Here is a 26,756-nt window from a genome sequence, read left to right as displayed (position 1 = left end):
TGTGTGCAATACAAAGCAGAAACAAACTAAAGGTAGAACCTCTGTGGTATGCATATCAGATTCAATTTAAAATGTATCATAGTTGTATTGATTTTAGTGTACAGTATGTTGGATGTAGAGTCCATACCAGCTAGATTGTGACCTCACCTACACACAGTTTCTTATCAAATTTATAATACAAACAACTTATCAAAGTGAAGCTGTAGTTATAGCTGGTTCTGGATGTCAATCCGGCCATCTGGGTGATTCCAACTATGCCTCGCCGGAACCACTCACACACTTGCACACGTTCTTTACTAAAGAGATAAAATGTTTCACATCCCTAAAGCTAACCTCTGCAGTTGAGGATTGGATTGCAAGGTCACGCTGCACTTGACTCTCTCCAGCACTTCCCGCAGGTGGTGAGCATATTAAGGTGAAAATTGTTTTGGGCTTTTTTTTATTTTCACTTTTTTTTATTCTAAATTAATTTTCTTTTTTTTTAGCTTATTTTATGCTTAATTCAGCACTGTTTTCATTTCTTTTTGTAATGTGTTGTTTGTCAGGTATCTTATTCAAACAAAAAGTCTCATTATTCAACCTCAACAAAAGGTAAGCTACATTAGAAAAAAAAATCACCTTGGGAGGTAAACAGCCATCTAAACATCCAGTCCACACGATAGAAACATGAAGTGCAATACGAGTTTAAAAGTGTATTATGCAGTTTCGACCCTGAGGTCGTACAAGACTTTTGGGAAACCAGAAAACTCACATTAAATGGATTAAAACGTAAAAATTGCAGAATAGGCAGCAGCAGCAGGAACTTTCTTCTTTTCTAATCAGTTTTCTTTATTCTTGACTGTGTAATAGACCAAACACAGTTATTTTCAAGCATTTACGCTTATATTTTTTAGGAGAGAATTAATGTGTCCTGCAAGAATAATCTTGTTTCAATTTGTCTGTTCAGCAAGTTCCAAGTGTACGTTAATGACTGTGCTCAAAAATCGAATTAGAACTGACCTACTTCAAGCATAAATAAGCAACAAGGATTGTTTTCAGAAGCCTGCTGTAAGCCAAGCATGACTGAATCAAGATAACTATGGATCATTATGACTAATGGTGCTTTACTCCAGTTTTGAACTATTCATATTGGAAGCCCGAGCTGCATCATACGTAACAGTAGGTGTCTTGCTGAGCTAAGACAGCTGTCGAAATTTCATCATTTGATTGAAAGTCTGTTTTGCTTTGAAAAGGACTGCACATAACAGGGAAAAATCCCCTCATGGTGATTGGATCACATCTTAATGTGTAGTTATTTTTCTATATTCCTGGTCAGAGGGTGTTTCTATGCTAGTGTAATCCCTAAGGTCAAGGCACAATCAATTTTGAGATGCTGGTCGACCAATGTTTCTGTGATATGGCTGGCGGCCAGGCCAGGATGTTCCTCGCATCTCGCTCAATGTCAGCTAGGTTAGCCTCCAACTCACTCACATGATAAAAAAATGGACAGGTGGGCGGACAGATGAATGAAACTATGTTTCAAATACAAATAGCAATGTACATTTACAAACATAATAAGAAGTGGCATGTAACGGGACTGCAGCTTGCCAGTCAACCTTCTGCTTTCAGGTTTGCACATTTTGGGAGAAATGAGGTCTCCCGTTTCAACTGCTACATTTTGTGCAACTGAAGATGCATATTCCACTTCCACCTTTTGATTTTAGTTTATTCAGTCTTGTGATCATCAGAAAATCTGCTGAGCATACTATATGATTTGATTCTACTGCGATATTAAAGCCATTTTCACCAGAATACAAACATCTATCAGTGCATCAAATTTACTCCCCAAAGCCAGACATGAAAATGCAAAAAGGGAGAAAATGTTTTTCTCTTATCTTTCTGCTCACTTGATTTCTTTCACGCAAAAAGAGGCCTGCATACAGCGCATGTCCAAGATGTGCTATTGTTCAGAGGGACTCAGGAACACAGGTGGGCTATAATGAGGCATCTGTCCACTCGCATGATGCTGAAGACAAGTGTCGGGGTTAATAATGGATGTGTGTTTATGTATGTTGGTGTATGTGACTGTGTGTCAGTTTAGGTTTGGACGATATGTGAAGTAGTATACATGTATTCTGCTGGCCAAAAACTTTGTAAATAATGAGGCAGAAGAAAAGCTGGGATCGAGAGTTCAACATCAGGTCGATGCCAAATCCCAATTATTTGAAATCTAATGATTTATCATTATTATTATTATTATTATTATTATTATTATTACGTTTTATTTTAAATTTGGGGTGTATTTTCTGATCCATACTAAAAAAAGAAACATTATCCCTTTCTTACTCCTTTCATTACTTGTTTAAATGTTTTACATTTTTCCAATAGGATGAAAAATTAAGGAGATGGTGCACCCTCCACCCACATTTCAAAGATATCACTCGTTCCGCATCTTCATCTCCCTTGTAGACATCACACTACATAAACTGTCTATCCTTGGAGTAAAAAAAGAAAGAAGATTAGATTCTTTGGAGAGTGCACAACAAAATCAATGTTTCAAAACATGAAACAAATATGTCTGGTTTTGATCATCTTTAACGATATAAATTTATTTATGCCTTGCACAAAAATAATAGAACGCAATGTAAATAACTCAGAGCACATTTTGCTTGAATTTTTAAGGTCAGGTCAATATGAGATCACTCGACAATACAAGTGGATTTTTTTAGACTGGTAAAGCAATTTGCATTTGACATTTTCCATAAAATTTTCAATAGTTCTTTATGACCTTTCACCTAAATCACATTTCAATCGATATTTTCTTTTCTTTAATTCATTTATTTTGACAGGGAGACATGGACACTTAGTAAATTAACCCCTACTCGTCCTTAAAAGAGCGGAAGCGAGACTTCAGAATCATTTATTTGAATCTGTTGTGGTGTATTATTGGATTACCTGACTAAGCAAAGGCAGACTATACAAAGGATCAAAGATGTTTGTCATGTTTGCATTTTCCCTATTTACATTTTACTTACGTGTGGAATAATTACTTTAATTTAAATCAGGTTTAATTTAAATCATCTTTAATTCTAGTCATATCATTTACATTTATGAAATTTGACATTCTAAAACAACACCAAAAACCAAGTAAACAAATCAATATTTTATGTCACTGCTGCAGTACCTGTAATGTTAAATTACAGTTCCACCAGTTTACAAAAGTAGACATTTTATTTGACCAATAAGCAGCATCGACTGATGCCCCACTCCCAAAAATCTTAAAACGGTGTTTTACTCTGTGAAGGACAATTTTCTATGACGATACCCAAAGTGTGCATGTTGTGCGGCATCGCTTCACCGCTGCCAAAGAGGCTCTTTATTTTCACAGGTCTCAGTGAAGCATAAACTCAGATGGCTGAATGAGGAGAAGCCCATTTTCATGCCAAGTCTGCCAAGTTTTGAAAGTAGCTTCAACCACATGTTGTTCTAGAACTAGACAAGGTATTCTCTTTGGTCCAGCTCAGATTCACCTCATTTCATGTCAACAAGGCCCTTCAAACACGGAATGGAGGTGTGGGAAAGAAAACACAAACCATCATGACTCATAGTTGACAGAAGTGCGTCTTCCTCAGACAAAAAATAGAAAAAAAATGTGATTTCTGTTGCAAAAACAAATAGTCTCACTTTTTCCTAGCAATACGTGCTGTCAAAGGAAGCCGGGCTTTTCATTTGTGATTCTATGATACCACCACATACGATATAGTTGTGTCTGATTATAGCCTACGTGTTTTCTCTCATTACCGCCACCAAGCCAGAAGGTATGCAGCATCATTTTCATGCTTGTTGCTTGTTGCTTGGCTGGTGTGTTCAGAATTACACTCCAACTACACCACTCATTTCCATGACATTTTGAGACTATAGATGGCACACCTCAATAGCAAGAGACAATTAACTATTTGGACCACATTAGAATACAAATGTAGGAAAAGGAATCAGATACTTTGCATCAAAACATTAACACTGTCATGAAATTCATTGTTAGTTGTAGCCACATTTGCCAACATTGACAATTCCAGGGAGACATTCGTAATGAGGATACAGTAAAAAATAGTTGAGATGTGTCATTGCTCAATTTGCTTATATCTTTATGTTGGTCTGACTTTGCTATGTTGAAACAGCAGGTCTGAATTTTGTCCATTCATCCTTCACTGGTCATTGTTCTTGGCCTGTCAGGCTTAAATGCACAAGCTTGGCTTTTGCGCTTTCATCAATCACATGTAAATGGTGGTCGGGTGGGCGGGGTTGTGTACATTGGGAGATGGATGTCAGGGACAGGTGGCCAGGCTCAGTTTCATTCTCTCACCTTGGCAGCTTGCTTCCATGTATTTCTTCACCTACCTGGACAAGGCCCCAGGTACACACATCCACAAATCCTCTCCATATTCACAAAGATACTGTGCCATATTTCTGATTGTCCTTCTGACAAAAATCAAGTTTTTTTCCTCTTCTATTATTACCTCTTTTTTCAGTTCATTAAGAACACATCTGAAATTTAAACGTAATTCTTCTAAATGATCACCCCTTCATTATAAAAGTAACTACCGGGAATCATATCACTGCAAATTAACAATAATAATAGTAATCATCATTATATTCACTTGCAGATCAATAATATGTAAGTAATAATTATGATCATTATGATTATTATTATTCAAAATTTTAGGGTTGATGTAATTTGTATTAAATATAACCATTGTGAGAAATTATTGTGGAAATCATGGTTGCATGGAGTAATTCATTTTGGTAGCCAAGGTAAGAACCCAGGTGAAGCAGCAGGAGGAAATACAGAACAAAAAAGAAATGAGTAGGATGTTCATAATTTCCTACTCAAACTCAAACTATCGTGCAACAATTGCACCGTAAGGCGATTACATTTTTCATCTACAGTGTATTGATTCGGAGAGTGGCTACCAGTCATCATTTAAAATGAGAATTGGTTCTCAGCTATCTTACCTGGTTAAGTGAGGGTTTAAAGCAGGACGTGAACACACAGACAAGTGTACGCTCACGCACACAAACACAGATGCTCACAAGGACGCACAAGCAAAAAAGCCTCGGAGGCTACAGGAATCCCCTGAGGGACCACTCAAAACTATGCAAATGTATGCCAGTCCAACAATTTCGACCAAGACTGTATTCAGTTACTTGACTTCCTGGGCATGCTTATTTCCCAAGGTTAAAAAGCAATTAGGGATAAGATAGCTACTTCTTTGTGAATGAATCTCCATATCATGAAAGAAAAATCAATAGCTGGAGCAAATAATGTGGCAGATGGAGCCAAATGCATCAGTCGCATAAAATCTGCCAGCTGTGTGGCATCTTGTGACTGTACAAATCAAAGGAATGTGCAATTTATGTACTAATTGTATTTGTATATTTGTGTTTGCTAAAATATGATCTCGGGCACGTTTGCCATGGTTCAAAGCTTGACATGTACATACATAGAAGGGGTTGAAAAATGATTCATGTCTAATGTTTATCATATAAGCAGCAAGGACAAAAAAAAGAAAACATTAAAAATGCATAGCCCACATACTGCTGCATTTACAGTGTGATTTAAAATGAGATTGTAATTAAACTGACAGTGGCGGGAGAGGGCTGAAATGATTGACACTGAAACTACTTTTTACACTGAAAAAAAAATCCAACTTAAGATGGATGTCTGTCTTTTTCTTTACGGGGAACAAATAATCATCCACCCCACAAGTATTTACATGTTTTTTTTTTAAACTTGAGTTATGTGGATTGGCATAGGATCAAAACTGATTATTTCAATCAGTGAAAGCTGCTATCTTAAATACTGTATTAATTTCCCTACCAATTAAGTCTTAGCTGTATCTTAACCATACCCCCCTGCTGTATGCTTTTACTGACATGTCAGCATATTTTTATTTTAATTCCCTTCATCAGAGAATTTGTGAATTAAATCCTGCCATCTCCATCTCTATCTCAACATAAGACGTCCCCAACCCATTAATCACTTAAGCCCTCTGATAGTGGATTTAGTCCCTGTAATAATGCTGAAAATGAGAGTAAGTAGAGAAAGAAGGGGAAAAAAAGAAAAGTTAAAGATAAAAGCTCCCTTGTTTCGATTCTGCATAAAAATAATGAGCATATGCATAATTTAGCCTTTTAGTTAAGACGTGATAAAATGTCATCAGGAATCTTTTTCTGAATTAAAAAGGACACGAAGGAGAAATGCATTTTTAAGTCACAATAATTAAAGACCAAAGCGCCTGTGTCAAAGCCAAGGCCTGGGGGCCAGATCCAGTCTGCCACAACATTTTACGTGGCCTGTGAAAGCAAGTCTTGTCAACTTGATCCTTGTTATAATCTTTACTTAAATTCCAAATGGGTGATAAAAAAAAACGAGCTTTTGCAATAATTTTCCCTGACTTGGATAATGCTTCGAACATTATCCTTTGCAAGGGATTGAGATTGTATGCCGTGTCAGTAGTTAGCCTTGAGGAGTGTATACACAGTCTATCTAAATAAAATAATGCAGGCCACAAATAAACATGATGTATGTTGACTAAAACTTGATTCGCTTTACTTCCAAATACCCAAGAGTTAAAATGTCTAAATCCTGAACTGGAAGCGAACCAAAAAGCTCCATACTGTAGGTCCATGGGTTGAAAAGTTAATTTTATTGTGGAATATGTTGCCGTAATGTGAAAATCCTACATTAATCTATAATGATTATTCCCATGTGATTATGATGGGTTCTAATCCCAGAGATACCGGAGAACATTTTAAATAAGGATTACTGCAACCTTTTAGATTCCTGGGGTTTCTCAAACAATTGTTCACTTAGATGTGACTATTAATCATACGCAATGCAAAGAAGACCCTTTGACAACTGCCCTAGTAATTACCGCACTTACTGTACTTAACATTCTCCCAGTGAACATCATGCATAAAGTGACAAATCACAGCATAAGTGGGCCATGTTTCCATTTTTTGCATAAAATTAGAAGTAGTTATTAGCCGAGGAACGCCTCATGATTCCTTCAGCAATTCTGCAGGATAAAAAAAAAATCCCAAAGAGGGCAAATTCTCAGTTTTAGCAGTGAATGGAGTAGTCAGCATTCAAACCCAGCATGACCCTCATGATTATTTATGAATAAAGTGGTCATCTCAGAACATATTTGCTAATTTACTAACTCAGCCTCACTTATTGTACTATGGATGTTAATTAGAGAGCACCCGAGCAGTTAGATGATATTTGAGTTTTTATTCCTCCCACACCAGGTGGATGTTCTATGTGCACGTGTTGAGGTATTAGTTTAGATTGGCACTGTGCCCAACATTTGAAAATGAGCCACTGTTTTCTTTAGAACATGAATGGCAGTTCGTAGGTTTTTCTTTTTTTTCTTCCATGCAGTGATCCAGTCCATCAAAACATCCCCTCAGTGGCCACAGATTTCTTGTTGTAGATGTGGTTGCAGCTTTTAAACTGTAACAGAATTTATGAGAGCGCCAAACTATTTCAAAGCCGAACAATCTTCAGCTAAAATGTTTGATTAAAAATTGACAAGCAATATCTATCTATTACCCTCTTGTCTTATGCATGGTTAGAACTGGCAAACGATGAAAACAAGTTGTAAAGGTACCACCCCTCATTTGGAATTTAATGGAAATCAGTTATCCAATACTGAAAAGTTGGGATAATACTGTTTTACCTCATATTTATATTTTATCTTTTTGAGAGGTTTTTTACTGAAATCAAGCCAAGTAATAATCATTTTATTTGCATTTCCTCACGTTAGTGGGCACCAGCTGTTTGATTTATAATTATCAAGAAGAAAACAGCCTTCTGTGTAAAAATATAAATCCTCCAGGGAATCTTCCAGATCATTATTCCTGTGAGCTGCGACTAACCTCAAATCCATATGAGGTTAACATATCGCTGCCAAGGTCAAGATGATTTAGTTGACTTTTTGGGATGCTTTCAGAAGAAGAAAAACTATACTATATAATGGTTTTGTAGAAAAGCTTTTCTCAGTAGTGTTCTGTATGGATTTAATGGTTCAGGTGTGCACTACCAATAACAGTTAGGTCAATTGAGGTCTGCCATAGTTGGGTAATCACAGATGTGATGTAGGTATCTACAATAGCTCATTTTGAGGTACTGTACTGTGTAGAGCACAGTATGCAGTGACTGTTGTAAGGTCAAAGAATGATTATATTAACGACCATATAAAGGTGAGGACTCAGCCACAGGCTGTCGTGGCATATGACAATAAAGGGTTCATAAAACTTTCAGGATGTAAAAAAACAAAACTATGTTCCCAACTTAAAGTTTCACTGTATTATTTATCAGGTAGTCAGTATTTTTTTTGTGTGTGTAGATGGTGAAAGCAGTTAGGATTAAAATCACAGTCAAATGTTTTAAACAATGGGTGAAAGTAACTCAAAACAGCCACTGGGTTCTTTCTTAGTTTTACCCTTTGCACCAGCTTAAAACATTTTCTGCAAATGTCAGAATATGGCCTCTGAATCTGAACTCTAGCAGCTGAAGTTACCTGAAGCTTATTTTTTTTGCCCCCAAACGATTTCTACGTACAAGTTACACTGTCTTGGAATGCAGTTGCAGCATGTTCCTTTAGCGTGCCTCGTTGACACACCAGACATAAAAATACATTAAATGAGCTGATTTTCATGCAAATTTAAGATGCATTCATGATTTTCTTCAGGGACTTTTGTCTTTTCTGATGCCAAGGGTGGGCAAATACTTTTGCAAAGGGGCCACTTGAGAATATGGAACGCTAGCAGATAGCCAAAGCCAACCTCAACTTTTTTGGGGGGGGGGGAAATACATAGTCTTGCTTTGATAAATTGCTAGATGTGATGGCAGTGAGTTGTGGAGGGCACAGTAACTGAGACAGGTTGACAGAAAAGGTACCTATTGAACCAATAATGGTGATGATTGCAGTGATCCAAAGCAGTTCCAGGTCACGAGAATCCAACTAGTAGAAGGGGACAGATTTGCTTCTCAAAGAGCTGGACACCTTCCTGGCAACCAAGGATCAGGACATAAATAGTCTCAGGAATGCAGGGAACAAGGCAGAGTCAGACAAACAAAAGCTCTTGGCGGAAAGACTATAAAACTGTTTGGCTGCACAAACTCATGGTGGAGTGTGATGATTTGGCAACAAGGTAGAGCCTGGGACTAGCTTAAATACTACACTGATGATAATTGTTTGCACTTGGCCCCAGTAACACCCGTTCCACCAATCCTGCAAGAGGAAAACCCTTCCCAAACCCCGCCTCCAAAAAGACACAATGAAAGGTGCACAGCCATGAGACCTGACATAGTAAAACAATAAATGAGAAGAATAAAATTGACAGTGATGTAAAATGCTACAATGGTGACTTATAATGCACCCAATATGTATCATTAGAATTTGGAATGCAGTGTATCATGCACCATGCATTTGTCATCTTTCCAGTTTTACCTGCATGAGGATAATGGAATTCTAATGCATTCCTTCAATCCCTTAGCAAAGCATGCATTCATTCAAAGCATCCATCCCACATAAGCTGTTTTATCAGCTTTTTAACAGCATCCTATGTCATGTGGCGCTGCACAGGCTGCAGCTCTGTCTGTATCCCATCTTTGAACTGTTGTGCTCTGGCTAATTCTGGGGCACCAGCTCCCAGCTTGCATTGTCTGAACCCTGCCACTGAAAGTTGGGATGCCAGTTTTAGGCATGTCAGGCCTCTGGGTATTGGGCTTGGGTTTCCCCAGACCTCTTGTTAAAGGATTAGCTTTCACTCCGATCGTCTGGTATGCAAAACCGTTTTCTGCTCTCCTGATGCATTGGACTGTTTCTTTGTTATTTCCAGTTCGGTGAAATTTAGTCAAATATTTGTTAGAAGTCTTACTTTGCAAAAGACATTTCTATATTGGTTTAACCGGACTCTCACACCTCCTTCACTCCTGTCTTCTTTCTCCATCACTTCCTCTCTACTTCAGTCATGTGTTGATTAGCTCCTGCAATGTTTTTTTCTTTTTTTTTCCCAATGAAGGAAGAGGGATTATGCTAAGCCCTAACTCGGGGAAACCAGTCTTATCTTGCCTGTAGCAGCTCCATGCACCAGAGAAAAACAGTCCGGAAGAGCGTAGCTATAGGCTTGGATGGAACAGTAGAGGATAGAACAGGCAGAAAATGGCCAGTGAAAAGTAACTCCTCCAATGTTTGGTCTATTTGGTCAAAATCATTGAGGGTTTTTTTTTTAATGGTGTCTAAATTGTTGCTATTCTCCAAGTCCTTATGGTCTAGTTGGGTTTTTTTTCTTTGTCATTATTAGGTGTTTTTTTTTTTTTAGCTGTGTGTTTTCTAACATCGGGCAGCCAATGTCACTCCAGAATGCTTTGATGGTTTTGAAATCTGCACAGATTCAAAACAGGTCTTGTTCATGCAAGATACAAGTAAAAAAAAAAAAAAAAACATTATTCTTGCATCTTGCGCTTCATACATTTTGCCTTTTTTAAGTGGATTTTCCAATTATATGCAATTACGGTGCCTCTAATAAAGTCCCAGTCACTGTTTCATTTCCTGACATAATGTTTCCTCTTTTATCCCATTTTTCCCAACAATGGGCTCTGCGACAGAAGGGAACAAGACTCCACTGTAAACAGGCCGGTGGCCTATTCACCTGGCCTAATTACCCTTACCCGATGGGAATGCATGCTCCTGGGAAAGACTCTGACTCTAGGGGATCCCACTCTGAACTCAGATATCACTGCGGGTGCAGATGAGCATCTGCTCAAAGACCAAAACTGGCTTCCAAGACAAAAAGGGCAAGACTTGATTAGTATTACAATGGAAAGGTATGATGATGATGATGATAATAGAACTTTATTCATCCCACAGCGGGGAAATTTACTTGTCACAGCAGCGTACAAGAGTGCAAGAATAGAATAGAATAGAATAGAATAGAATAGAAGTGCCAAATGTAAAAATGTAAAAATGGATAAATAAGACGAGGACAAAGACAAGCGCCACAAGTAGCGGTAGAGATGAACCACATGATCAGGTGCCACGCATGTTGTAAAGTCTGACAGCAGTGGGAATACAGTAATCCCTCGTTTATTGTGGATAACTGGTTCCAAAACCACCCCGCGATAAGTGAAATCCGCGAAGTAGGGTCACCCTCTCATCTGTACATTTTTTGTGTGTCAATAAATGTAGGTATATGAAACCATTTAATTGCATATGTTATTATTAGAACACTAAATAATAGTTTTAAACATGTAAATAATACATAAATAGTAAAAATAGCATACAGAAAATATTGTATAAATATTGAAAATATAAATATATGTGTGTGTGTGCACGCGTGTGTGTAACATATGTAGATGCGATGTTCCGTCGTTAACGTTGGTTAAACAGGCACCTCTAGTGGTCACAAGTTACCATAGCAGCGCTATACGTATTTTGTCAAAGTCAAAGTTATTTGTTTTATAATGAAGTACAACACTGCAAATATGTTTTTAGAACTCTTATCAAAACAACAATTTTTTTGCCTGGAAAAAATCCGCGATGCAGTGAAGCCGCGATAAACAAACCGCGAAGTAGTGAGGGATCACTGCATATCTAACACATGGATTAATGTTACAATTTTATGAGAGTCTTACATCATATCTAGCTAATTCCTTTTTGTCAGGCTAAAAGTGCTTGAGTGTCAGAGCTGCAGTTCACCAAGAAATCCAAAGCGGCAAGATTAGTGAGCACTTGGGAAGCACTAGAGCTAACAGTAAATAAGCCTCCATAAACCCAAGAACGACATTAGGAAGCCAACTAAGGATTTTTTTTCTTTCAGACCTTTGAGCAGATGGGGAGAAATCACAATTTGTATAAGCTTAAACATTGTTTCATATGCATTTGCTTAACCATACTATTGCAAAGACAGAATCACAGCTGATAACTTAATTCCCTCCAATGTTTCGGACCACTGAGTTCTATTGCGGAAAATTGAATTTTGCAGAACAATTACCCATAGTGTCACTCTGTGAGAAATTAAGGAGAGTATTGATTTAACTTTTATACTGTTTGAACATTTGAAAGTACCGGTAATTGTTGAAAGTGTCTATTTAAAGACAAACATTTTTAAAAAGTCTTGGAGGGCAAGGCAACAGTCTCAAGAGGGCCCATACATAATTACGGGTTATTAGAGGGCCAGGGTGTGGTATTGGACAGGTAAGGTAAAGGGCAACAGAGCTTCTTTCTCCACTCGTCCTCTCGATCCTATCACTCTATTCCTTGGACATGTGGATGAAAGACTCGTCTGTAACTAGAGAGGACAGAGCAAGTGGAGGTAATGAGAATGTATAAAAGCGGAATGCAAGAGAATGTTTTGGCAGTAGGCAGGGGAGAGTGAAAGAAGGAATACCTTTGATTTCCTCAAATTAAGAGAAGAAAAACAGTCCTGGCTCACTTCTCTAACTGGCTTGTTTGATTGACATTGAAGCAATGTGAGGCTCTTGGCTGTAATAACTTGCCTTTGTGAGGAGAATTCAGTTCTTTGTCTTCCTTGGCGGTGGGGCCTGGGGTCCACGGATCAGCCTTGACTTATTATGACTGGCTTTTGTCCTTCAGGATCAGTGGGAAACTTGACTTGCCCTTTGGTCTGTCATCAAAATAGGGCCCCCATACTGGGGTTGTTCCCAAGCAAGGGAATGATGGAATGACAGAAGAAGACAAGGCCAAAGTTTGTAGTTGCCTATTATGTTGCGAGGCACATTAACGGATATAATAGATGTTTGTGGTTAGTAGTTAGATCTTTAAAACCAAACACTGTACTTTTACGTTCTCATTTTTATTTGATGGAGAAAAACATTTTGATCGTCTTTTTATCGTTCATGTTATTCATTGACATTAGCTGTATGACGACGATTCTGTTAGGAACAAACTTACACTAAGGTCAGAAGGAGGCGTCTGATTTGATTCGTGTGGCACAATATATGCTGATTAATTTTACTAAGGCAGCATAATTGGGGTCGATTAAACTGTATCATGTTGCATTGACATTCTGCCAGTTTATTGGGAACATTTTATTTGAGGATGATGCTTTTTAATGGTACAAAGGGGTCTTAATTGAATTGCTGTGTTTTCATGTTTTCAGCCGCCGGAAGGGATATTTTCCATCACTCAAAATACATTCACTTAAAAATGATGGCACAAATCTCAATCAAGTTGCTTTTATCTCTACAGTCAACCTGTAATAATGTAAGTAGTGAAATCCGGCGATTGGTTGGAAAGGGAAGAAAATAATGACTTTCGAAGCGAGTCAGCGTTTGACGATGGAACTGGACCAGACTTTTCAAAAACTAGCCATATATATATGTACACAGGCTGTTGTCAACACTGTTGACTTTGAAAGTGAAATGAGTGGGGAAAACAAAATAAAGCTCCCAACCTGGCTGTCTTCCACTAGACTGCCTTTATTTCATTTGCATTCAGGTGTCTTCACATCGTATCAAACTAAACGGTTAAGGTGTAATTACCTTTGAAGTGACTCAACTATCAAGTGGGGAATGGCAAAGTTACAGGGACAAACAGAAGCTTGAAACAGCGACAGGTGTTTCCTCCTGGGTCAGACTGAAATGAACATGGAAATGAATGTCTGAAACGCTTTCAGCAGGTAGTGGGGCGAAAACGGGAAGGATTGGCGCTACAGAGGTAATTATTCCGCAACTCCTTCACCTGTGACAAGAGGTGGCCAGTGGGGGTTTGTGCACGGGGAGCTGATTGTCGCATCCTAGAAAGCAACTTCTACTAACCTCTACAATGATTGGATAAGCCCTTCAGCTTTCTATTTTTGACTTTCTAACACATGCATACATGTCTTTTTTTTCCCCAATATTTTCATTTCGGCAGTCTCATGCATACGAATACATAGTGCAGGAGCCATCCGTGTCATAATTATTCAAAGGAGAAAAAGAACCCTGTAGCTTGGTGATTATAATTAAGTGGCTGGGTTAAAATAGTTAAAACTGTTTTTTTTTTTCACCCAAGTAATTTGCCTTAATTCACAACTGAATGTAATTCCATATGCAGCAAATAAAACAGATAAACGTTTAGGGTAGCGTTATTGAGTCTATGCCATTTCATGTATATTTATGGAGAGAAGGTAATTGGCATAAAGGAAAATAAAGTTGCAACAAAGAATTACTGTACAGCCCAAACTGTGACCTTGGTCGTTAAATTGGAAAACTGACTCAAGTTACACTCAAGCAAAAGAAAACAAAAAAGCTCTGAGGCTGAATATAATATACAATATATATACAGGACGTCCTAATGCCGAATTCCAGTTCATTGCTTAAATTGCTTGATTTAATCCAGTTATCCATTTACGTTCAAGTGTTCCAATAGCAACTGATATTAATTGAAAACCGAGAACGTGTGCATAAGTTCACCCGGAATGCAGGTAAACAAGTACACAACGCGACAGACATATTTTATTTATATTGTAATTTGTTACACACATCCATATAATGTTACTTTACATTTATAGATTCACAATTAATAATTATGCATCCACTTATGATTCAGACATGCATTCAATTCTATGAAGGGGTGAGATAGGATTAAAAAAAAACTACTAAACTAGGTCAATTTAAATATGCAGCCAAAAAAAAGGAAAACAACTACAAACAAACCTTTTCAAAATCACTCCATGCAATTCTTCCAATTGGAAACCTGAGCAGAATGATAAAGTCAGGTTTAACAGTCCTCAGTGCCCAAAGAAAGGACAGAAGTCCCGTGATGAATTTAATCACCAAATGGAATATGGAGAAACATTATTTAGGGGCAAAGAAGTGAACTCTCGGGGGTGTTATTCATCCAAACACTGAGGTTTTCAATAACTTGAGTGGATTTGTACTGAAATTGTCACAAGAGTGGATTTAATTTAATTTCCCCTCAGTTGCTGTGCAGTAGCCCAACGCCATGTATGATAAACCGAGTACTTTCTTTTGCCGTAGGGAGCTGCATGTTAAGTTAGACAATTACATTGTGAGACAATTGTTATACAAACATTGGCCTTCGAAAAAAAAATCTCATGGCAATTATTATTTATGACCATAAGTGCTATATGCATGGCAAAATACTGTAGGAAGTTTACTCCCTACCTACCTGCCAACCTCTTTTGTTTTATTGTAATGAATGACCTGCAAACTTAATCTGCGTAGAAGTAAAGACCCCTTCTGAGTAAGTGCTGCTGTAAATCCAAACAGTAAGTTGAACAGTAAATCAAATAGTGCAAGTTGCCAGAGCACCTTGGTCAAAGTGTATTATCTATGTAAATTACACTGTCACTCTCGTAGGCAAAAGGGCTTGTGTTACCGATGTTGATGCCGTATGGAACTCTGTAAGAACACACAGAAATGGAGACGGACGGGCACGCAGGGTTGAGACCGAATGTGACCAGAGAGCGAGACGCGCGGGGGGGGGGCGGCTTAGGCGTTATCTAGCTTCTAGTTAAACTCTAAGTGCGTGAAAGATCTCATAATTTGCTAGAAGTGAATATATCAGGTCATAAAACAGGAGAGAGAAATTACTTTGGATTTAAATAATTTCCCTGTTTCTTTTTAAATCATGAACAATTTGTGCTTCAATGTAAAAGCAAATCTTTGACTTCTCACAAGTATATGAGGAAGGGGGGGGAAAAGTGACAGGGAATTTTGACAGCACAATGTGAAGGGAGAAAATGGATTCTTCCCTTACTATGCTTCTTCTTTGCTCCCAAAATCAACAGACTCATGTCTAGCCTGCGTGTCCGACGCTCTGAATCTCAACCTGCTTGTCTTTGCTGTTGCCAACACCTGATTCATGATGTTGGCTCACTGCATTGCATGTGTGCTAACACAATACACTTTCACACCACTTTAGCAGAAATTGTAAGTTTCGATGCACATGGAAACCTTTCTTTATGTCAATACTTAGTTGCTAGGTTGTATTCTTTTCCTCTTCACGTGCTGTGTTTGAAAGACTATAAATCAACCTTGGAATTCATTTTAGACAGTCACACGTGTGAAAACTGGAAGGGAATCTTTATAAGAGGGAATTACAAGCCAGAGATGTACGCACACATGCACCTGTGCTGTAGACAGATGTGTGAATTAAAGCCCATCCAATTGCATTAAGCTGATCAGTCTGACGGCGGTGATTACCTCTGATTGGGTACCACAACATTGGCAATGGGGAGAAACAACTGTTTCCCCTGGATACACCGCACCGCCGACCATTCAATTGCAATTATACCCACCATATTAGCAGATTAGCAGACAAGCTGACCCCACCATGAATCGGAGCCAAAGCTTCACCCTGACAAGTTACGAGGCAGGTGTTAAAATTCCCCCCTCATTTTTCCTCCCAGGACACAATGGTGGAGCTGCTGCTGGCCTGCAGCTGTAGCAGTGGCACTCCACATGTGTTAATGATGCCTGGCAGAGAGATTCCAAGAGCTTTTAGCTAGCAACAATTCATCCAAAAATTAATTTCTGCATTGTTGCAAGTGCGAATTTGAAGATTCTGTCATGATCATTCTCTCAGCCTCCATTAATATCTCCCTTTACTTTTCCTTTTTTTTTTTTTTTTTTTAAAGCATCTTCATTCATCAGTGGCTATAGGATGTTTTTTTTTATGTTCGCATATGGGGTGTCTATAGCATTCATGGGGCTTCAAGAATACAATTCAGTGTATTTGATAATACATAATAAACATTCCATTCAATGTTGTCCCCCTCACCCCCGCCCCTTTTTTTTAATACAAAAATCCATCTGTGTTTGCACCCTGTGACTCCTCAGCTTTGACCCATCCTTGACAGTTTCACGTTTCACCGATCACAGCTATTTGACAGACTGTTAAAAACACACACGCACACACATTACACACACACTTTGCAAAAAGTGCACCATCTCTAGCGTTGCAACAAAATAAATTATTATTGGACAGCAGGTTAAGGCATAACTCGTCTAGTGGTTGGATGCTGAAATCCCTTGGTGGAATATAATATTAATCCTTTGTAAACAACTGTAAATTTAATAAACTCAAGTGATTTTATGCTTATTGTAATGTATCGAATTGTATTCTTAATCTTATCACTTAGTCAACCAATTCTGCCCCAAACTAAACCAATTTCTCTGAGACTGAGATTACTCTCTAACCAGTAGCACCATCACAGCCCAAAAAATACAGTGTGTGCAGTGAAGCGTTTAGAATCATTTTATTGGGCCGAAATTCCAGCTTGGCTCTTCCAAGCCTGCTTGCCGGGAACGATTTCAGCTGCTTTTATAGATGCCCATGCGGAGCTGATGTGGTCTGACATGTCTTTCCTGATAACCACCACCCAACTCACTGACCTCTAAGATGGAAGTCTGGTATGGGGGCCCCACATTTGAGCCAACATGGGTGACATGTGAAAAGAGCCAGATGCTTGAGCAGAAAGAACCATGGCAGTGCTGAGCCCGACCTGCTTCGTTCATTTAGCGGGTGAACAGCAGGAGGGGATCATTGGGGGGAGCCAAGATCCCAGGTGATGGGCAGCCGAGACAATATCCCAGTGGTGAGTTCATAGAAAGATGTCAGGTTGTTTTGTGGATACAGTCTACCCCAGGACATGAAAGCAATTAGAACACAGTTGAAAGGTCAAGGCGCTACTGAACTCTGCAAGGGATTGATGTACAATGGAGAGCGAGACTTACTGGTGCCCAATCAATTCCCTCTGCCTTTATATCAAAAAGTACACAATAGAATGTAAAATTATCTTTGTAAGTATGTCACAGCTTTGGCTAGAGTAACTTTATATTCATGTGTGTTGTAGAGAACTGGCCTCTGCCTCCAGATTGTTTGGGAAGCAGCCTATATTAGCCTGGCAGCCATTGGTTGACTGGTTAAACAAAGTAATTATTTGACTCTGCCCAATCAAACTGTTGTTAGTATTCTATCATAAATTTAATTCAGAATATTACTATCCTCAATATTTTGGATGGAAAAATGTTGAGAAACAAAATAGGTGAAAATAAAATCTATTTAATTTTAAGACGTTATGGTTGCAAAAATGAGCCATATTAAAAATTAGCCATATTAAATATGTAATTTTCTCATTAGCACTGTTAGTGCACAAAGTCATTTTTCCGATGTGTGAGATTGGATATTGAGTCACACAGTGCATCTGCTGGACTATGACCACAATGGGGGCAGAATAGTAACAATGTAGCTTAGTCTTGCATCGGAAAACTTGTCAGCTTGATCATCATTGAAGAGCTGGCAAAGAATAGGGCTAATTGCTCAATTTTATCAAATGAGGCAATTACAAAAGATGCCTGAATGGAGTCTGGGCTTCACTGTGTCACTAAGAAATGAGAAAGAGTCAGAGGAGTAGAGAGGCGAGGTTTTTTACACTTCCATTGATTCCTTTTAGACCAAAAGCATTCGAGCCCCTGTGAAAAATCGATCAGCGCAAGAAGCCTTCTTCTACATTGATAAAAGTAAACCGAGACGATCCCAAAAAAATAAACAAAAAAACTTTCAAAGACATGAGAAAGGAAAAGGCCAGAAAATTTGACAAAATGCAGACATACTCTCATACAACCATGTAAAGAGAGTTTACCAGTGTAATAAAGGATGCAAGCAAATCACGGGATCATATTACATACAAGTACAGAGAAAGAAAATATTTTGAAGGGTGATTTTGGTGGGATGTATTATACTGGGGTGTGTATTATTCACAGGATTTTACAGTATGTTTTGGATGACATGCTTCATTGATAATTGCAGCAAGTCACCAACAAGACACCTCAGCACAGACTCGTCCATGAAGATGAGTTCTTTTTCTTTAAGGATGAGGATGACACCTCTGCTGCTGAAAGTTAAATTACACTGATTTAATTTAATGCTATGCAATTCAAGTAGTGTTAGATTTGCTTCATAATGCTCTACATTTTATTATATTTTAGGGCTTAAGTCATCAAAATAGGGTTGGTAAAAAGAGAAGGCTCACAATATTCATATGTATAATAGCCTACAGGCTTCATTAAGCTATTGTAAAAAAAATAAAATAAAATCCAAATTGCAGTTAAATTTGGTTCCAACTTGTTCTTATAAGTTGTGAACTGATAACATCATAAGCATACATATGCTTAATTGAACCTTAAAGGAATTTTCTAACAAATACATCTGTATCTAATGTAGGAACCGGCTGGTTGGCAGCTTGCTGTTGGCTAATCAGTAACACACATTTAATTGAGAAGGGTATGATCAGAGATATAATCAGCGACTGTTAAAATAAAGCCTGTTGAGTAAATTGCTGTTTCGCCGCAAAAGCGGTTAACTGCTTGATTTAGAACGCTGATATGCCACATTCCAAAACTTATTTCTTCTCTTAGAGTTGTTGAATATGGACTATATGAGAATATTTTGTGCACAAATAATTTTCTGGTTTATTAATTTATCAAAATAGGCAATGAATATTATTTAAGAGAAGAATGTTGGGTTTGGGTAGTGGAAACTTACCTATGATACAAAATCAGAAAAAGGCGATTTGTATTATTTGACCAGGGATTTTCTGTCTCACCCTGAAAGTGTATTGACATTGTTTGCAGTAGTAGAGTACAAAGAGCCTGTCACTCAGCACATTTTTCTGTTTTGAGTAGCAGTAGGTTCTTTCTGTACCAGTGTTTGCAATAATACATTATGCTCGTCAGTCTGATTTTTTCTTTTATTTGCTGTGAGTAGCGCTGGAAACTCCGAAACTGGTATCTCCTGAACTTCACAAAAACAGTCCAACTTTAGTGATGCACATTGTGTGCCAGAAACTCATTTTAGCAGCTCTTGGCGCTTGGCAGGTGACTATGTTGGACCTGGATGTCAGGAAATGGCTGATAGCCAAGTGGCTTTGTGTGTGAGAAAGAAGACTCTTGAATTATAATGAAAATCTATTCTCTCCCTCTCTCACTCTTTTTTATTTTTTCATTTTCTGGTCTGCAAGAAAGAACCAAGGGTGGTTCTGCAAAGAACTGAAAAGCATTCATTTTGATTACCGGGGTTTTGGTGCCGCCACCACAGCGGGAGAACTGTGGACATCCTCCTATCCATCTGAAGGCGTACAGAGAATTAAGCCCATCATCACACCATCACTGTCCAGATGGCATCAAGCCCTCATATTAACACTTATACTACCCATTCCAGGGTTCTGGCTTGCCCTCACCAATAAGCGGGAGCACGGATTGACCATGCCAGCAACAGTCAGGACCCAGGAAACAAAATAATAGACAAAATCCACTTCCAAATTCCCTCCCGAGCTTTCCCTACCATCATCCATCAACAAAATGAATCCACTTCACGGGGTGTCTTAGCTGAATTTATGGCCGGATAAAGTACACAATCTTGATTTTAAACTTGGTGGATTACACTGACAAAAATGTGACAATGTTCTTCGTAATATGGGAAATGACATGGATATGAATTTCTTATGCCTTGATAGATTGTCACAATAAAAATGAGACTTTAATCAGGTGGTCATGAAAAACACGAGTGTAAGTGCTTGTAAAGTAAAGAGCATATTAATGACAGAAGGGAACAAATCTCAAATGAAATCCAAGTCCAACATTCCCAGTTGTTAAATCAACCTTGGTTACAAGGGAGGACATTAAGCCATGGGAGGTGTAACCCAGACTTCCATAAAAAAAATAATTTGCTTAATAAAATTTCGAGCTGTCTAACAAACACTAAATCCATCATCCAATCTTCAAACGCTGAATAAGGGATGAAGTTGATTGGAGAAAATATATGGACTTATTTTTCATGCGAAAGAAGATGGCTATTTTCACACTGCTTTCAAACTTTGCCTCTATATGTGTGATAGCAAAATGCTTTTAGACAGAACTGCTGAAGCAAGACATGACCTTGTCCAAAATTCATAGAGAAATTTAAGCTTACCCTCGTACAATAATTAGATGTGTGTCAAAGTCATTGTGACAGCAATAATTACTTCAAATCCAAAGGAGAAGTGAGTCTCAGGTGTTAATCTTCACACTTTGCATTTCACCTTTTTTTACACCTCTGCAGAAAGATTATGGTGGGTGTCTGTGTGTGTCACCGGGGCAAGTTCTGACAAAGAATGGCAAATTGGGGTGAAGGTTTCCTGCTGCTTGCTACCCATGCCAATAAAGGATCAGAGGAAAGGAAGCAGCTGAGAACAGACACTTTCACACCAACTGACACACTCATCTTTGAGGTGTGTCATTTCTCTGTGTTTGATGTACAGTGAATAGAAAACAAGCCTCTAAATGAGAAATCGGAGGATCTTATCGATCCATTATGCATTGTATGCTTCCAGAATATTGTACTTTCAATAATATTGATTGTATAGGCTGCTGCAACATTGCCAACATCTTGCTGCACATATTGAGAACGATCTGTGCTTCCTTGGGAAATACAGTCTGCTCAATTCCTTCTCGTAAACAGCATCCTTGTTAGTGCTCCAATCCATTGTTCAATTGTACTTCCAAATAGTTGTACTGTTGCACAATCTCAATCTCCTCGCTCCTAATGGGGACAGGCTAAGTGGTATCCCTAGTCCTCGTAAGGATTAGAACTACCTCTTTAGTTTTGCTACTACCTAACTAGATCCCGAAAGATGATTCCCTCTACACCAGCCCCCAAGAGTCCACTAGTTCCCTGTACTCCATTTCACAATGTTGATTGAGGCGAGATGAAATGGCTTTCTTTGATACCGTATGAGCAGGTTTCAGAGGTTCATTACTCACTTTTAGCTGTTAAAGTGCCTCTTCTGCTCACAGCTTAATGAACGCTGGCATTCCAAAAGAATTAATTGAGATGGTCGGCAGACATCCTTGAATCTGGCAGCGCCTCGGCTGAAAGAAAGACCACTGAGCAATTTAGGATCTAGTACCTCCAGCCTTTGAGGTTGAGTCTGCTGCAAATTGAGTCTTGCTTTTGGTGGTTACAAAGCGATTAGCCTGAAGGGGTACAAATCTTAGCATTGATCAAAAACTTGACGCCACTGGAGGAAATTCCGTAACCAATCTATCATTGTGAAACGTAATTGGTTTGTGGTCAGAAAAAAAACGTGTCTCTGCGAGGGTAAAATTGTTAATATTTGTTATTGTGACTTTGGAGGGGCTATATTTGATGTTTGTTTTGGGCTGGAACTCTCAATGAGTTTGTAAAGAGTCATCTTATTATCCCTTTCTATGAGAATATGAGCAACAATGTTCATATGCCACGCTTCACACTGGTAAAGCTGCGAAATGGTATCTTAATGTCTTCAAACTAAGAGTCAGTATGAGTTCTCCCACTTTTTATTTTATCAGATCATAAATATGAAAACTGAATAGTTGGCCTACCTATTGTGTTTCCAATAAGCTGCTATCGTCCATCATTTGGGGAGAGACCCAAAGGGAGTCGTCAAACAAACGCCTCAAGTTTGAAAAACAAATAAGGCCACAATTTTCTGTCAACAATAATTTGCTGCAGACCTAAAATAAAGGTATTGAGATCTCAAGGTAGGTTCAAGGCTATTTCAAGTGGTGACCTCTCCTGGTCCTTCTTGCTTACTTAAATGGTCACAGGGGGACTGTGAATCTATCTTTGCCTAATGGATATATGAATCTCACGACTCGCCTCAGTGATGAATGACTAAGAATGGATAGCTAAAGTATCACTCTCAGCAGGTTCTGGAGCTTCCTTCGTTCTGATAGGAATCATAAAGCCGTGCAGGAATGCTCTGCTTGGGTCAATATCCTGTTCAAGTAGCCATTAAGCCACGTGCTACAATGAGCACTAATATCATCAAGGTGTACCGCTATCCCACTGTCATTGCATTCATCTCAAGGTGAATTATAAATGGTCGTCGAGCTCCCAATCTGTTCATGATCTAGCCTTCAAGATGGATTGCGATGACGTGCTAAATCACACCATCCATCATGTTTCAATATGAGCATGCGTGATGAGCATACAGTGAAAATGTAACATTAACCATTCTTCCTGACAGATAAAAGAAGCAGCCATTTCGAGTTTCCTGCACACGTGTTAACATCCATATATAGTCAAAGGATGTGATAAGATACCTTTTGCCACTGGACAGAAAGAAAGGTTAGATGTGGACTGCACTAATAAGGCCATTTCCTGAACTTTGCAGCTGAAAGTATATATGTCCAGTTTCAAAATTTGAGAAATTTAGAGACTTAGAGGAATTTAGAGCCCCCCCCCCTCCTAGCACTAATGCAAATTGTCCAGCATTTAAGTGGCCCATCCCAGCACAAGAGCAACAAAATTTACTTACTGATGTGCCACCATTCCCGGGGTTGATAAAACCCAAATCCATAAGGCGCCCGAAGGAAACCGTAGCTAATGGTAGGTGGGATTTTGCTCATGATGTGATGGATTAAACTCAGCGGGATCAACTTGGAGGAAAGAGCCGCTCAAAAGAGATTGCTTCATTTCAGATGCTTCACCCTCACCCCTACATTAATGCATCGACCCTGCACCTGATTCGCAATACCCACCCAGTTCAGTGGTACATTAAATTTCACCATGAATACTCTGGGAAATGTATTCACATCCTGAGCCTTTTTGGATAATAATAAAGTAGAGGTTACCGGGGCAGGGATGAGAAGCAAAACAGCTGTCAAGAATATTGTGAATGACAAGAAATACCAGTCTGCTGGGAACTAGGTCATCTGTAACCTAACATATGCAACACAATTCAAGCATTAATGCAACCTATTGAATTTGTCTGTTAAGTATTACATGGCACATTGCTCTGAAGCTCTAAAGATCCATAACTCATTAAAACAGGGATCTAATAACCATGTTTCAGTAATTGTATGCATAAAGAATCATACCGAATATTTCTAGTCAGTGGCAGTTTTTTAAGTTGTACCCAAAACCTTCCTACCCCTTCAATTATGGTGCTGAGCTATGGCGCAAGTTCTGAATTGGATGGACGCTGCAAAATAAAACGCCAGTGTGCACGTATATTCGCTGCCAATCGAGGATGAATGCGTATTCAGCAATGCTTTGGGTGCTTGGTCTCCCTGACAAGGACCTTCTTCCCCTCTCGCTTAGGCCAGACTAAAAAAAGTAAAGCTTTCAAGATGTGATAACTAAATCTGTATTCAGCTCTCAGTGAATTCACTAAAAATGCAACAGAAGCAGCAGAATGGCAGCAAGGGGACTCAGAATCACAGGGTAGAAATCTTTGATCAAAACCCAAACTAGCATACAGTATGTTGTCTTTATTATATGATTTTAAGCTGCTCCATAAATACAATATACTTAAATATTCACCCTCTAACAAATGAATGCGGTTAGTAGGCCACTGTCTATATTAAAGTGGCCAATCTTGCTGTCTTTTTCTGTTGTGTTTTTTCTTACCGCAGAGTTTAAATTAATTGAAAACTAAAATTGCAGTTGACTGTAAAAAGCTAAACAAGAATACTGCAGGCAATCTGGAAAACGCTATTTTGATTGATTGATTGATTGATGGATGGATGGATGGATGGATGGATGGATGGATGGATGGATGGATGGATGGATGGATGGATGGATGGATGGATGGATGGATGGATGGATGGATGGATGGATGGATGGATGGATGGATGGATGGATGGATGGATGGATGGATGGATGGATTGATTTCATTTCGAGCTTAAAAACAAAAAAAGATATCGGTAAAATATAAAAGGAAAAAGAAAGGAAAAAGAAAACAGGACAATAACAAAATGACCCAAGCATGTTGTAAAAATATTAATCACACATAAGCATTACAGAGAATGATTGACAGCTGAGATTTGGTGATTCACACTCACAGAATTTTAGTATGTTTAGTATAAAATTAGCATTTGCTCAAGGCGAAGTGTGCCTGTTGCTAACATTGCGACAGTCAACCCGTTATTGTTGTGAAACTAGTGAACTCACAAATTTTCCTTTGTCAATTAGGAATGAGGGAATTTCCAGTACATAAGAGAGTAGTTATGTTTGACAATGGAATGAGAGAACTATACAAAATTTATAGCAGTTTGGGGTCAGAGAACACATTTGAGAGAAGCTCTTCTGACTCAGTCTGAGAGCAAGTGTCATCTCAGACACTAGACAGACTCATACCCCTTGTCACAGAATAATACCGGGTGAAGGGCAAATACATAGATATGGACATAATACAGTGTAAAAGACCAGCTTTTAACTTTATGAGCAGGGAAAGTCATTGCCGGAGGAGCCTCAGAACTTCAGTGGTTCAGCATTTGAAAGAGCACAAAATTAAACCCTAAAAACCTAAAAAAAAAAACTGAGCTGGAAACAGCAAAACGATAGGACGGAATAACGCAAGGCATCTGATGATAAGCTAATGTCCCTCCCTTCCTTGTCCCCCTTACCTCCAGCTCCAGACTAAGTCTTTATGTGCTAATATTTGATACCTCCTTGTCCAAGGTTATATGTGATTATTGATAAAAAGTTAACGATGACTTAAAAAAAAATAGACGTCCATTCTATTGTCAACAATTACCAGTCCATACAATATAAGGGGTAACACACTTCTCACTCTCACACGTTGCATATTCACATCGCCAAGAGTGATCCTATTTTATCTCTCTATTGTCAAACATGGATAAAGATGGCCTGTGCTGCTCGGTTGGACAGCAGACAGAGCTTACTGAAGGATTCTTTTGTCCTGCGAGCAAAGACAAGTTCATAGGAAGTAGTGGGAGGGCAAACAGCAGACAGTGGCTGTCCTCTGTCATTAGACACACTCACAGACACACATAAGGCTTACTCAGTGCCATATTGCATGTCACAACACTTTCCTTTCAAAGGCCCATATTTCCTCCTGTGACAACTGTTATAACCCTCACTCAAACACACACACACACACACACACACACACACAACGATCTGAATATTACATGGGATGCATAGAACTAAAGAAGACCGGTTAACTATCATCAGAGGGAGAAAGGTATCCTTTTCCAAGGTGTATGTTGTAATAAGGCTTCATTTTTCATTTAACAATAACTAATAAAGCTCGGCCAGATACTGCTGCAAAGAACAAATAGCAAACAATTCCCCTTTGTGGGTATTATACTTGTTTTGACATACATGAACAGATTTTTATATGTAAAACAACGTAGGAATCCGATTTAGATCTCCCTCTCCATTACATCCTGTTAGTGAGACAATTCCCCAGAGACAAGCTCTCTCATAGCTCTTGCTGCTCTTCATACTGTAGCATCCCAAGAATTTTAATCTCCCCTCTTGCCTGGGAATGCAGTGTCCTGGCACCTCATCTCTCCTGAGAGAATCACACAGAGTGATTGAAGTACTTCAGGATGGCTTCACTGATAGCCCCTGTCCTTCGCTTTCTTTCCCACATTTTACTCCAGTGTTCAGCTTAGCACTGTGTCATGTCTTTTTTTGCTACTCTGCAACACTATATGCCCCTCCACATGAGCAGACACCTTTATTAAAATATTGTTTTATAATTTAAAAAAATCAAATTTGAAGAGTTTTTTTACCCATAGTCTGACTTTAAAGACAAAAATATGCTACCTTTGATTGATTAGGGGAAAGGCAAGCTCGTATTAAGAGAATGGATGCTCTGATAAAGCTGGCTGTTCAAATTGTGTATTCAAGGGAAGGCACATGGAAGAGCCTAGTCTTAAAGCCAAGTTTGCTATTGTATTTTCT

General features: G+C 38.7%; 1 protein-coding gene across 11 annotated transcripts in view; it reads right to left on the bottom strand.

Annotated features, from left to right (window-relative positions):
- The window catches only part of mfsd8l1 (major facilitator superfamily domain containing 8-like 1), a 304,788-nt gene that overhangs the window by 205,486 nt on the left and 72,546 nt on the right, over nt 1–26,756 (bottom strand). The window contains exon 19 of one of the 11 annotated variants that reach the window (XR_015067938.1): nt 8,945–9,054. The exons of the other annotated variants lie outside the window; for them this stretch is intronic. The gene's annotated coding sequence lies outside the window, so the exon portion shown is untranslated. The remainder of the gene's footprint in view (nt 1–8,944; nt 9,055–26,756) is intronic. 11 annotated transcript variants of the gene reach the window in all.

This window comes from Syngnathus leptorhynchus, chromosome 13, assembly GCF_054491065.1.
Source record: "Syngnathus leptorhynchus isolate UIUO chromosome 13, UIUO_Slep, whole genome shotgun sequence".
NCBI lineage: Eukaryota > Metazoa > Chordata > Actinopteri > Syngnathiformes > Syngnathidae > Syngnathus > Syngnathus leptorhynchus.
Note: the sequence above shows the minus strand (reverse complement) of the source record. Positions and strands in the feature narration are given on the sequence as shown.